Source organism: Phacochoerus africanus, chromosome 2, assembly GCF_016906955.1.
Source record: "Phacochoerus africanus isolate WHEZ1 chromosome 2, ROS_Pafr_v1, whole genome shotgun sequence".
In the NCBI taxonomy this organism is placed as follows: domain Eukaryota; kingdom Metazoa; phylum Chordata; class Mammalia; order Artiodactyla; family Suidae; genus Phacochoerus; species Phacochoerus africanus.
Window position 1 is genome coordinate 238,496,515 of NC_062545.1, and position 14,741 is coordinate 238,511,255.

Below are 14,741 nucleotides of genomic sequence, written 5' to 3' on the forward strand. Positions count from 1 at the left end.
CTCTCTCTCTCTCTCTCTCTCTCTCCCTCCCTCCCTCCCTCCCTCCCTCCCTCCCTCTCTCTCTCTCTCTCTCTTTCTTTCTTTCTTTCTTTCTTTTTCTTTCTCCACCACAGTATTTGGAAGTTCCCAGGCTAGGGATCAAGTTGGAGCTGCAGCTGCTGACCTAAACCACAGCCACAGCAACTCAGGAGCCAAGCCTCATCTGTGACTTACATCACAGTTCATCACAATGCCGAATCCTTAACCCACTGAGTGAGGCTAGGGATCGAACTCTCATTCTCATGGATCCTAGTCGGGTTTGTTACCACCAAGCCACCACGGGAACTCCCATAAATTGCTCTTTTCTTAAAATCATAGACTCAAAGCTAGATACTGAGAAGGCATCTAGTTCTTTGTTCTCTCTGAGGTATGACCAGGTAGGTCTCTGCTTGACTGTCTCTACCGAATGGAATGGATTACTGCCAGCTGCAGTGGAGGTGGCTCATTCTACTGTCATCTAGCTTTAGGTACTAGAGGGTTATTCAGCTGAAATCTGCCTTGCTCTAGCACATTTTCTCCCATAACTATTCTGTTCTTTGAAATAATGCGGGGAAAAATGGACTTGTTTTTCAATGTGGCAGCTCTTTAAAGATTTGAAAAGAGCTTGTTTTTGGTTGGCTATTTAAGCTTTTTTCTTTACTCCAGCACTGTCCAATAGAACTTTCTATGAAGATGGAAGTGTTCTTTTTTTTTTTGGTCTTTTTGCCATTTCTTAGGCGGCTCCCGCAGCAAATGGAGATTCCCAGACTAGGGGTTGAATCGGAGCTGTAGCCACAGCAGCGCAGGATCCGAGCCGCATCTGCGACCTACACCACAGCTCACAGCAACGCCGGATCCTTAACCCACTGAGCAAGACCAGGGATCGAATCCGCAGCCTCATGGTTCCTAGTTGGATTCGGCAACCACTGAGCCACGACAGGAACTCCAGAAGTGTTCTTGACCTGTGCTGTCTCATCTGTAGCCACTAGCCACATGTGTATACTGAGTACTTGAAACGTGGTCCCTGTAACTGAGGAATAGGATTTTAAATGTTCGCTAACTTAGTTATTTTATTTTATTTTTATTTTTTGTCTTTTAGGGCCGCACCCGTGGCATTTGGGGTTTCTCAGGCGAGGGGTCCAATCAGAGCTGTAGCCACTGACCTACGTACGCCACAGCCGAAGCAACTTGGGATCCAAGCTGCATGTGCAACCTAAACCACATCTCATGGCAACACCGGATCCTTAACCCACTGAGCGAGGTCAGGGATCAAACCCGCAATCTCATGGATCCTAGTCGGGTTTGCTAACCGCTGGGCCACAATGGAACTCCTCATTTAGTTGTTTTACATTTAAATAGCCAAATGCAGTGAGTGACTCTTGTGTTAGTGCAGCTCAAATCTCTGGGAGTTAGTGCACTATCACATGGCTGTTAGTGTACAGCCAAAGGCTGCTCCAGAAATCCTACGGTCACCTCAGACCAAAAACGTTTGTAACTGGGTTCCTGATCTGTCTGGAGGCCAGTCTTACATATCACATCTAGGGAAAAAAAAAAAAAAAAAAGACCCACAAATCCAACCCCCAAAAACCTATCATGTGAGTGATATCAGGTTTTTGTTTGTTTGTTTTTGTCTTTTTAGGGCCACACCTGCAGCCTATGGAGGTTCCCAGGTTGGGGATTAAGTCAGAGCTGTAGCTGCCAGCCTACATCACAGCCACAGCAGTGTGGGATCCCAAGCCACATCTACAACCTGCACCATAGCTCACGGCAGCACCGGGTCCTTAACCCACTGAGCGAGGCCAGGAATCGAACCTGCATCCTTGGGGATGCTAGTCACATTCATTTCTGCTGATCAACGATGGGAACTCCTGATGTCAGTTTTTATTGGAAGTTTCTTAGAAGGGGTAGAAATGGTTGTCTCTCATCTTCCATATCTCAAAAGCAATGCTTTTTTAAAAAAAACCCTCATATAGTCTCTCTTTCCCTAGGGTCCCTAAATCTCTCTCCCTTCTCTCTCTCTCTCTCTCTTTTTTTTTTTTTTTTTGTCTTTTTGCCATTTCTTGGGCTGCTCCCATGGCATATGGAGGTTCCCAGGCTAGGGGTCGAATCGGAGCTGTAGCCACCGGCCTACGCCAGAGCCACAGCAACGCAGGATCCGAGCCGCGTCTGCAACCTACACCACAGCTCACGGCAACGCTGGATCCTTAACCCACTGAGCAAGGCCAGGGATGGAACCTACAACCTCATGGTTCCTAGTCGGATTCATTAACCATTGGGCCATGATGGGTTACTCCTCTCCCTTCTCTTTTGCCTTCCTCCTCAGAAACATCATAGCCCCTTCCCTTTGAGCCTCAGTCCTCCATGCTCTTTCAGCACCAGCTCTACCCACTTCCCCTTGGAGAATGGTCCCTGGGTGAGCTCCTTGTCTTCCAACTCGCCTTCCCTTTCATTATCTCTGCTCAGTAAAACCAAGGAACTTTTTCTGGACCCATCTTCAGGGGGTGGTTAGGGCTAGAAGATCATAAATAATTATATTTTTCCTTTCTTACATAATTCCTGACTTCCTTCTAGGGGTCCTGTCATTTTCTTCGCATTGCTGAAGAGTCTTTATTGAACATTCTTGTGCAGAATCATCTCTAATGTATTCTTTTTTTTTTTTTTTTTTGGTCTTTTGGCCATTTCTAGGGCCGCTCCCTTGGCATATGGAGGTTCCCAGGCTAGGGATCCAATCAGAGCTGTAGCTGCCAGCCACAGCCACAGCCACAGCCACAGCAACTCCAGATCCAAGCAGGGATCCACAGCAACGTGGGATCCACGGCTCACGGCAATGCCGGAACCTTAACCCACTGAGCAAGGCCAGGGATCGAACCCGCAACCTCATGGTTCCTAGTTGGATTCGTTAACCACTGAGCCACAACGGGAACTTCCTCTAATGTATTCTTTTCATTCCGGATCTGTTCTTGTTAAATTCTAAAGCTACTTCACAGTTCCTTTATTCATTTTCTTTTCTTTTTGTTTTTTTTTTTCTTTTTTTGCTTATATGTTATTTTAATAGGTTGATCTTCTCTTTTCCAGTCTTCTGCATGTGGACGTGCTGCATCCACCAGGGGAGCAGCATCCATTCCCACCGTCGTCACCCAGTGCCTCGTCCTCCCTTGATTCCCTTCTCAGTTCACTGTTGTTGTCCATTCCTACCTTCCTTTCTTGTCTGTTGTTCTCATTTCCTCCTCATCCATATCTTTAATGACATTTACTATTTTAAAAAAATATATATTTTTGAGGTCTCAAGTTATTTTCAGAGGACCTCATCTAAGCCTCTGTACTGTGACTAAGTGTGTCTATAGCATTGATTCCTGTGTATTGGGGATGATGGGGTTGAAGGGCAGCCACCACGGCACTCACGTTTTGAGCTGGATAGTCCTTCATTGCAAGGCAGTCCTGTGGCACTGTAGGATGTTTAGCAGTGTCCCTGGCCTCTACCCACTACGTGTCAGAGGTATCCTCTCAGGTGTGACAGCCAAAAACTTCTCCAGGTATCGCTAAATGTCCCCTGGAGGAAGAATTCTGCCCCCTAGCACATTCAGAACTACTCTGCTAGAATATCAGCTTTCTAAAATTGGTAAATGGTTATACTTTTTTACCCCCAACTGCTGATTTGCTGGCTTAGCTTGGGTTTTCAGAAGTGTGATCTTTCTCTTACTTGGTAGGAGGTAGCTTCTTAAAATTTCAGATTCCTGAGCTCATTTTAAACCTACTGAATCAGAAATGCTGGAAGTAGAATCAGGAAATCTGATTTTTATGATACTGCCCCCTGCCAACCTGATAATTCTTATGTCCTAGGCTTGACCCTCCTGTGGCCTAACTGTTGCATTACCCGCATTTTTGTTCTGCAAGTCTTCCTGGTGCTTCAGCTTTGCTTCCGCTCTTGGCCCCACCATGCCAACACAAATAGGGAGGCCTCAGGTTACTAGGACAACCGGGGCACAGGAAACTGTAGAGGCTCAGCGCTCCTACAGGCATCACAGGGTGGCCTTGCCAGCTTCCTTTCTCCTTAGGGACTCGGTCTTACTTCCTACTCCCCTTCCCTAAATCACCCAGTCTGGAAAGTACCCAGGCCCAAGTCCCAGACCCTCATTTTAGAGACCTGCTGGTGGCATATGGAATGGGTGGGATGAGGAATGGTGAATGAAGCTTTTTGACTAACATTGATATTTGAAGTCATCTTGGTGACAATTAAATTTTGTACCAGTGAGAATTACATTCCCCTGAGAGTTGATGAGATTACAAGCTTGCCGTCAGGGTGCTTCCATTTACACTACGGATGCTCTGTTTCACTGGACCTTGAGTCTTCCATCTTTTGGGGTCCCTAGTTAGATATTTCCACAGTTTGCTTTGGGTTAAACGATTTAGCAGTCTACTCTGATACACAGGGACCAGCTAATGTTTAGTTAAAAAAAAATAATGGTTGCTAGATAATGAGTTTGTGTTCTGTTTACACATTATTATAAAGCTAGTCATTTGTTTTAAAGAAGATCATCTGATTTGATTGTCATTAAAGCCATGAATTGGTGCAGCTCTGCTTATACTTAAATGCCTAGAAAATGTTGAATTGATCCAGAACTGAAGCAGGCCACCTCTATTGAACGTTCCTGGCAGGCCAGAGCAAGAGAGAATAAAGGGGGGTAAGATAGACGTGATAGTTCCTCTCGAACAGTTGAAGTACTGTCCTGTGGGAGAGGGGTGAGATTTACTCGGTTTAGCTTCAGAAGGCAGAATAAGGACCTTTATTTCAGATGACAGTGATGGAGGACAAATTTTGACTTAATAAGGTAGAGTGTTTGAATAGTTAGAGTACCTCAGATTGGAATGAGCTTAATTGTTAGGCAGTAAATTATTTGTGATTGTATTGTTTATATAGAGGTTAGATGGCTACCTTTTTTTTTTTTTTTGTCTTATAGGGCCGCATCCACAGCATATGGAGCCTCTCAGTCTGGGGGTCAAATTGGAGCTGCAGCTGCCAACCTACCCGACAATCACAGCAATATGGGATCCAAGCCACGTCTGTGACCTACACCACAGCTCACAGCAATGCTGGAGCCTTAACCCACTGAGCAAGGACAGGGATCAAAGTCTGGTCTTCAGGGATACTAGTTGGGTTTGTTAACCACTGAGCCATGATGGGAACTCCTAGATTACATTTTGTTCAAGGTTTGGATGGTATTTTGGACATTAAATTGGATTTGACCTGTAGGAAGAAAGAGGCAAATTTATTAGAAGTCAATTAATCCTTTCCTATATGATTCTTTGGCAACTATTAAAGTCATTACTATTTTCCTAGCACCTCTGCCAAGTTTACCCCCCTTGAATCACTGAATATTAGAGCTGGTAGTAGAGTCTTCAGAGGTTTTTCAATACCTTAGTCCTCCGGCGATTCTTTGGGAATGCCTCAGAGGTGGCTGAGAGGTGTAATGAGGGATAGCTGGGGCTCTGAGACAGAACAGTCTTTTTTTTTTTCTTTTTTCTTTTTTGTCTTTTTAGGGCCACACCCACAACATATGGAGGTTCCCAGGCTAGGGGTCTAATCAGAGCTGTAGCTGCTGGCCTACACCACAGCCACAGCCACGCCAGATCCGAGCCTTGTCTGTGACCTACACCACAGCTCACGGCAATGCCAGATTCTTAACCTATTGAGCAAGGGCAGGGATCGAACCCACAATCTTGTGGTTCCTAGTTGAATTCATTTCCGCTGCGCCACGACGGGAACTCCCTTGTTCCCCCATGTTCTTCATTTTATTGACAAGGAAACTGAGATATGGAGTGGGGGAGTGTCTTACCAAATGTCACAGAGCTAATAAATTTCAGAGTTGGAATTCAAATCTACTCTTTTATTTCCACTTGTTTCTTCCATTCTGTGGTCTACCTTCTTATAATTGAGTGTAAGTTTCTCTCCATTTTTCTGGCCACCACTGAACTAGTCTCCCTACAGTCCAAGCTCTCCTTCTCCGGATCTATATTAGATACACTGTTGCCATGTTATTCTTTCTGAAACATTGTCTTCAGCATGAGATTTCCTGCTCAATAACCTTCTCTGTTTTGCCTCTAAGAACTTTACAGCCTGACATACATAGCGTTCTTAAGGATCCTTGTTCAGCTAGTTGAACTTGAGCCCATTCTATGGGTAATTAATGAGATATGTCATAGATTAACTGAATCTCACCCTACCCCTAGACTCCAACTTTGGCAGGATTTTTGTATATATCGTTTTAATCTGGGATGATGAGAAGATACATAAGAAATAGGTAACAACTCATAAAGCAAGTCGCATAACAATATGTATAGTATAATCCAATTTATATGACATATACATGGATTTTAAAAGAAGCAAGAATGAAATGTATAGAAACTGGAAAAAATAACAGACATTAACTCTGATGAGGGGGATTGAGAAAGGATGGGGGACAGGGGAGAAAGCAGGGAGCTTAAAATACTCATTTCTCCACTGAAGGGAACTTCACAGGATGGAAGGGAAACCTGAGAAACCAGGCTTGGAACCGAAAGAGAAAGAATTGCCCGACTGCCTTGCCTGATTCCACTGTGAGTCGTTTCTTTGCCTCTTGCCTCTCTCTTTGAAGGAAATGAAGCCCCAGGAGATTATATGATTGGTCAAGTTTAAATCCAGGGCCGTCTATGGCAGTAGCAGGAGATAGAGAGAAAGGATCTGGGGGAAGGAGCCTCAGGGAAACTTCTTGGTTTCTGTCAAGGGAGGGCAAACATTTGATTTTACCCTCCTAAAAAGGCTGTACACAGGAGGTCCTGTTGTGGTGCAGTGGTTAACGAATCCAACTAGGAACCATGAGGCTGCGGGTTCGATCCCTGGCCTTGCTCAGTGGGTTAAGGATCCGGCGTTGCGTGAGCTGTGGTGTAGGTCGCAGATGCGGCTCGGATCCCGAGTTGCTGTGGCTCTGGCGTAGGCCGGCGGCTACAGCTCCAATTAGACCCCTAGCCTGGGAACTCCATATGCCGTGGGAGCGGCCCTAGAAAAGGTAAAAAGACCAAAAAAAAAAAAAAAAAAAGGCTGTACAGAGAGAGAGATACTTGCCTGAAAGTGTATCAAAGTCCTCTTAGGATGTTGGGAACTAGAAATGTCAAATGTCCATTGACTTCATCCCCCTCTCTCCACTTCTTACCTGCACCTGGATGCCAGGCCTGCCTTTTCTTTTGGCTCAGCCAAGCCCTCTGGTGTGGTTTCAGCCTTTACTAGGGATTGAGGGGCAATGAGTTAAGGGCACCTGGGAGAAGAGACACGTGAGGTAGGGCAGGCAGAGAGGGACGTTAGCAGGTTTTACTGTGCTTGCACAGAAAGCCTCTTCTGTGCCTGACAGTTAAAAAATGATCATGGTAAACATTTGGGAGTCCAGTTACAAATAAAACCCTTATTCATCTGGTTATTCTAACAACTTGCTCCTTTGACAGTAGAGCCATAGGGAGTGTGTTATAGGGGGTATGGCCAGGGAGGCAGCCTCTTTGCCCTCTTTGGAAGTTCCAGACCCCAGTCCGATTATGTACCCAAAGTATTTTGTTTTCCCACAGTGGGATTCTTCACTTTTTTTTTTTTTTAATGTTATGGCCACACCCTCTGCCTATGGAATTTCCTGGGCCAGGGACTGAATCCAAGCCACACCTGTGATGTATGCCACAGCTGTGGCAATGCCAGATCCTTTAACCACCTGTACCAGGCCAGGGATTATACCTGAGCCTCCACAGTGACCCAAGCCCCTGCAGTCGGATTTGCCTCTTCACTTTTTTCGTATGCATTTGTGGGCATGTGGAAGTTCCTAGGCCAGGGATTGAACCCATGCCACTGCAGTAACCAGTGCCACAGCAGTGACAACGCCTGATCCTTAACCCACTGAGCCACCAGGGAATTCTGGATTCTTTACCTTTGAAGCATTAACCTTCTGATTAAAAAAAATACCTTTCTGGAGTTCCCGTCGTGGCGCAGTGGTTAACGAATCCGACTGGGAACCATGAGGTTGCGGGTTCGGTCCCTGCCCTTGCTCAGTGGGTTAATGATCCGGCGTTGCCGTGAGCTGTGGTGTAGGTTGCAGACATGGCTCGGATCCCGCGTTGCTGTGGCTCTGGCGTAGGCCGGTGGCTACAGCTCCAATTCAACCCCTAGCCTGGGAACCTCCATATGCCGTGGGAGTGGCCCAAGAAATAGCAACAACAACAAAAAGACAAAAGACAAAAAAAATACCTTTCTTCAACTCTTTTCATAGCTTAGGCCTGACCTTTGAAAAATTAACTGGAGTTACTTACAAGAGGATGTGCAAATTCATACTCTAACTTCTGCGGACTGGAAAACAAATTCACACTAGACAATGTCCTTGATCCATGGAGTCCACATTTTAGTGAGGGAGACTGTGTTTTAGGAGTATCCATTTTTTGCATGGCAAAGTCAAGAAAATGTTGTTGCCTTTATCTGTGATTCCTCAATTGAAGGAAGTATTTCAGATCCTTGGCAATCTACTTAATCTTATTGTATGATAAAGCAGAAACTCTTTCTACAAAGCATCACTAGTCTGTAGAGACTGCATACAGCCACCTCTAATGGAGTATGGGAAGTGGTACAGCAATACAGGATGAAAAGTCATAGTAAGTGTCTCAAGCTTCTGGCACCACTGTGGTATAGTGACTGGACTTAATGGTGGCCTTGAGCATGTGGGTGGATGATGGTGTCATTTACTGAGTAAGAGGACATTGGAGGTGGGAGGACATTTGGGGTGAAAGTCATGTGTCAGGTTTTGGACATAAGAGTTTGAAGTGCTCTGAAGGCCAACAAATGAAGCAATCTAGGAAGCACCTGGATATCTTAATTTACAGCTGACAAAAGTGGACTGGTGGTTCATTCTTGGCATGTGGAAATGGTTATTGGAGTTGTGGGTATAGATATAATTATAGACAGAGGGCTGAGTGGCAAAAATCTGGAGTAGAGTCTCAAGAGAGAGGTAGCAAAGGAAGGGTCGGTAAGGGACTGAGAGAGAACTGCCAGGTGGTTTCAAGGAACCTGTCGTGTGGTGTCTCTGAAGATGTGTCACTCCAGTTTGCCGTTGAGATGTGTCAGAGCATTTGGCTGGACTCCTGGTGGTGCTGAAGTGACCCTAATATTTAGTGGATGAATGGGCTACAAAAGACCAGAGGACACACCTAGAGCTCCCGGCCTATCTTAGTATCTCCCTAGTAACCCTGCATCCTTCTGCTGGTCAAATGTGAAAAAACCTTGGCGTTCCTGTCAAATCCGACTAGGAACCATGAGGTTGCGAGTTAGATCCCTGGCCTTGCTCAGTGAGTTAAGGATCTGGCATTGCCGTGAGCTGTGGTGTGGGTCGCAGACGCGGCTCGGATCCCGTGTTGCTGTGGCTCTGGCGTAGGCCGGTGGCTACAGCTCCGATTCGACTCCTAGCCTGAGAACCTCCATATGCTGTTCCCGAGGCCCTAGAAAAGGCAAAAAGACAGAAAAGAAAAAAAGAAAAGAAAAGAAAATACCTGGACTTAGAGGCTCCGAGGAAGGAAATGGTTCCACACAGCTGAATTATCTACAAGGCTCTGCCTTTAACCTGGTGAGGATCACAGCGAATCCCAGTCCACAGCTTTCGTTGCATTCTTATCACTTCCTAGACGTGCATCCTCACCATTCTTTTCCCTATCTTTGCTACTCTGATTCTGATGCCCAGTTGGTTCCCTCAGTTCGTGATCTTTGGTTTAGTTGACCAGCTCCCCTTTTCTGAGGAGCCGCTTCTATACGTACTAACAACCCCTCTGCTTGGCTGGCAAGCCCCAGGAGCTGCCTCCTTATGCACCCCTAATAAGCAGTCAGCACAGAGCACAGCCCGTTTTATAGGCTAGGTAGCAGAGGCCTCCTTTACCCCTTCTAGAGTGTTAGTGGCTCCCAGCCTTGGAAGTTCTGTTCTCCCCAGTCATCTCCTTCTCTTCTGTTTTACTCAGCTATTCCTGGCTAGATGTTCAATGGGTCTACCTTTCAGTGAAGCTTGGCTTTTACATCTACTATTCTGGGCCAGTATCTGGACCGAGTTTTGTTCATGGCCTTAAGGCTTTATTTTTTTGTCTTTCTAGGGCTGCACTCACAGCATATGGAGGTTCCCAGGCTAGGGGGTCTCATCGGAGCTGTAGCTGATGGCCTACACCACAGCCACAGCAATGCAGGATCCGAGCCGCATCTGCAACATACACCTCAGCTCACAGCAATGCCGGATCCTTAACCCACTGAGCAAGGCTAGGGATCAAACTTGCAACCTCATGGTTCCTAGTCGGATTCATTAACCACTGAGCCACAACGGGAACTCCGGCCTTAAAGCTTTTAATGGCTTTTCCTGTGGAGCAATAGTCTGTGGAGCTTTCTATCATGTGCTTTCTTTTGTGTTAGGATTAGTTAAAAATTAGCCTCCAATCGCTCTCTTCCTATTCCAAAAGTCTGCAACTTTTATGTTCCATATGTTGGGTCTGAGGAATGCCTATAGCCCTTAGCTTATTTCAGGACCTATGATTAACATACCCTGGGTCTAAACAATGAATTTTCAAGCCCAGTGGTGTCTTATCATTTCTATATAGAAGCTTAAGGGCAGAAATCTGATTGGAAGGAGAGAGAGGCAGTTAGAAGATCTGTCTTGAAGCTGAGCGCAGAAGAACAATGTGATCAGCTGACCACCAGAGAACTAAAAAACACAGGTGTGATTCAAAAGAAAATGTACTTTGTTCATATAAGTGAGTTCTGCAAATGTAGACTCTAAGGCCTTTAAAAAATTCTTTTTCTGGCTAATTATTTCATTGACTTTATTCCTTCCTTCCCAAACCAGGTATGATATGATTAACCAGAGAATTTTAATCATGTGCTTTGTTGACTTTTTCAATTTATGTGTTTTTATTTGGTTTACTTTATGGGAAGAGGGAAGGAGTTTACTGCTATTGATGCCAACAGCTCTTCCTCACATCCTCCAAGCAGTCTTTTCCTTGGTGAGTTGTACTGTAAAATTCTAATCATTACTGTTGTGCAATATCAAAATGCCTTCTATATGTATCAATGACAGCACACATGCCCACACACAGGGAAACAAGGTCATGTTCCACCTGAGATCATCCCCATTGAGGTGACAGACGATGCCGTGACTGTGGGTAAACTCACCAAGGAAGTGAGTGTGGGAAGAAGAATGCAGAAAACGGAGGACCAGAGCATGGGGGGAAAAGGCCACGGTTCAGAGGAGGAAGAGGATCTGCCCTGGGGAGCGATCAGTGACGCTGAGATGGAAGGGTAACTAGGAGGATAAGCTGTGGTGGAAGCCATGGTTAAGAGTTAAAGAGTTCCTGTTGCAGCTCAGTGGGTTAAGAATCTGACTGGTATCCATGAGGATGTGGGTTTGATCCCTGGGCCTGCTCAGTGGGTTAAGGATCTGGCGTTGCTGTGAGCTGCAGTGGAGGTCGCAGACATGGCTCGGATCTAGTGTTACTGCGGCTATGGCGTCGGCCGGCAACTGTAGCTCCAGTTCAACCCCTAGCCTGGGAACCTCCACGTGCCACAGATGCAGCCCTATAATGCCACAGATGAAGCCCTAAAAGGAAAGAAAGGAAGGAAGGAAGGAAGGAAGAAAGAAAAGGAGGGTTAAGGAAGAGAGGAAGGCGATTGTTGATAGCATCAAATGTGTTTGAGGTATAAAGGAGGAAATTCCTGTCATCTGTAAAGTAGGTACTTCACTGGGTTCTTCCTCGTCTCAATCATTTATAAAAATTTTATGCTAGACTATTCAGTTTTATTCAATAAATATTTATTGAGCTGCATTCTAACTGTATAGGGGTTGTAGGAAAGAGTTATAAAGTAATAAGTGTTTATAAACGAATATACTGGTTAATTTATACACAAAACTCTATCAGTTTTGGCTGGTATATTTGGTAAATGGGAACTACAGATCCTTTTCAGTGACATTAAAAAAAAAAATTCCTTCATCCCCATGATACCTTTTTTCCTTTTCTTTTCTTTCCTTTTCTTTTCTTTTTTGTTTTTTAGAGCCGCACTCGCAGCATATGGAAGTTCTCAGGCTAGGGATCTAGTCGAAGCTACAGCTCCTGGCCTACACCACAGCCATAGCAACGTCAGGTCCTTAACCCACTGAGCGAGGCCAGGGATTGAACCGGCATCCTCATGGATACTAGTCAGGTTTGTTGCCACTGAGCCACGACGGAAATGCTCCCGTGATACCTTTTCTAAAAAAGACAACCCTCATCTAATTTTTTCTTATTATAAATAAGTAATACGCAATCATTGAAAATACAGTTATATATGAAATTCAAGTTCATATTATCTCCAAAGGATAGCCATCCTCAACATTTTGATTTCTACAATTCCAGGTTTCTACCATGTATGTATGTGTGTGTGTGTTAACTGGGCTTATTCCATGCATTTTTCTTTTCTTTTCTTTTTTTTTTGTCTTTTTGCCATTTCTTGGGCCACTCCCTCGGCATATGGAGGTTCCCAAGCTACGGGTCTAATTGGAGCTGTAGCCACCGGCCTACGCCAGAGCCACAGCAACGTGGGATCCGAGCCGCGTCTGCAACCTACACCACAGCTCACGGCAACGCCGGATCATTAACCCACTGAGCAAGGGCAGGGATCGAACCCGCAACCTCATGGTTCCTAGTCAGATTCGTTAATCACTGTGCCACGACGGGAACTCCTCCATGCATTTTTCAACTTTCTGTTTTCACTTAATGATGCATGATGAACAATTTTTGATATCATACATCTCTGAAACAATGTTTGGATGTTGATGTATGAGCATAACATAATTTAATTAAGTCCCATTATTAGAAACTTGGGTCTTTCCTAATTTTTCATTGTTATAAGCAGTGCTGTGTTGAATGCCTTTGAAGCTAAATCTCTAATTGTTTTCTTTAGCTAAATTCTCTTTTTTTTTTTGGAGTTCCTGTCGTGGTTCAGTGGCTGACGAATCCAACTAGGAACCATGAGGTTGCGGGTTCGATCCCTGGCCTCACTCAGTGGGTTAAGGATCCGGCATTGCCGTGAGCTGTGGTGTAGGTCGCAGATGTGGCTCGGATCCCATGTTGCTGTGGCTGTGGTGTAGGCCGGCAGCTACAGCTCCGATTTGACCCCTAGCCTGGGAACCTCCATATGCTGAGGGTGCTGCTCTAGAAAAGACAAAAATAAATAAATAGAAATCTTTTTTATAATTGAAAAAATAGTTTTTCATTGTTATTTCAATTTATAGCTACTTTAAGAAAATATATATACATACACACACACACATATATATTTACTAGTGGGAAATACTTATTCTTTGAAGATAAATTTTATTAAAACAGCTAAAAATTATCCTAAATTGGTTTAACAAGGTGAATGATCCATCTGGGTAGTACTCTTTTGGATTGAAGGTAGACATGACCCTGAAGTGGCTATATCCCAGTTCTCTCACTTACTAACTGGGTAAATCTTAGGCAACTGGTTAATGTCTCTAGGCCTTAGAGTCTTTACCAAGTGAGGACTATCATAGGACTTGTCTTAGAAGGTTGTTAGATTAAATGGAGCACTAGATGCAAAACTCATAGCCAGGTAGTTGGCATATGGCACAGAATAAATATTGGCAGTAGTTATTGATGAGTCTGATTTTCTCATTTTCTTTTATTTTTATTATTTTTTGTCTTTTGTCTATTTAGGGCCGCACCCACAACATATGGAGGTTCCCAGGCTAGGGGTCTAATTGGAGGTGTAGCAGCTAGCCTACACCACAGCCACAGTAACTCGGGATACAAGCCTCGTCTGAGACCTGCACCACAGCTTACGGCAACGCCAGATCCTTAACCCACTGAGCGAGGCCAGAGATTGAACCCGCAACCTCATGGTTACTAGTCTGGTTGGTTAACCACTGAGCCGCAACAGGAACTCTGAGTCTGATTTTCCTGTGTGACTCTCAAACTCATTGAAGACAGAATAAAAAATGGAGTTTCAGAAATTCCCTGGTGGCTAGGTGGGTTAAGGTTTAGGCAGTTGTCACTGCTGTGGCATGGGTTTGATCTCTGGCCCAGGAACTTCCACATTTTGTGGGTACAGCCAAAACAGAAAAATAAAATAGGAAAATGAATACAATAAAGTAAAATATAAACCAACCCAGACTGAAAAAAAAAAAAAAAAAAGTGGAGTTTCAGAAACAGTTTTTGTTGTGTTTGTTTTTTGCTTCTTAGGGCCGTACCTGCAGCACATGGAAGTTCCCAGGCTAGGGGTCAAATCACAGCTGTAGCTGCCGGCCTACATCACAGCCACAGCAACACCAGATCCGGCCATGTCTGCGACCTACACCACAGCTCCTGGCAATGCTGGATCCTTAACCCACTGAGTGGGACTAGAGATCAAACCTGTGTCCTCATGGATACTAGTCAGGTTCGTTACCACTGTGCCACAACAAGAATTCCCCAGAAACAGTTTTTTAAAGGCATCTTCTTGGGAGTGATCTGAAGGCTACTCTAGGTGTTAAGGGGGTCCAGTGATGTATAAAACATATCTTCTGTTTCCAGGTAGCTTATTGCCTCCCAGGAAGCGAGAGGTATGCCCACATTACTCTAATAGGAGGCAGAAAGCAAAAGCCTCACAGAAGAGATTAGATAGTGTGCTGGGAGGGTTCAGGTAAGAGATAATTCTCTAA

The 14,741-nt window shown here is 44.8% G+C and overlaps 1 protein-coding gene across 2 annotated transcripts in view; it reads left to right on the forward strand.

The window, feature by feature from the left end:
* NPR2 (natriuretic peptide receptor 2) overlaps positions 1-14,741 on the forward strand; it is a 66,612-nt gene that overhangs the window by 18,267 nt on the left and 33,604 nt on the right. Inside the window, exon 1 of one of the 2 annotated variants that reach the window (XM_047767895.1) lies at positions 6,533-6,612. The exons of the other annotated variant lie outside the window; for it this stretch is intronic. The gene's annotated coding sequence lies outside the window, so the exon portion shown is untranslated. Of the gene's footprint in view, positions 1-6,532; positions 6,613-14,741 lie in introns of those variants that run through there. 2 annotated transcript variants of the gene reach the window in all.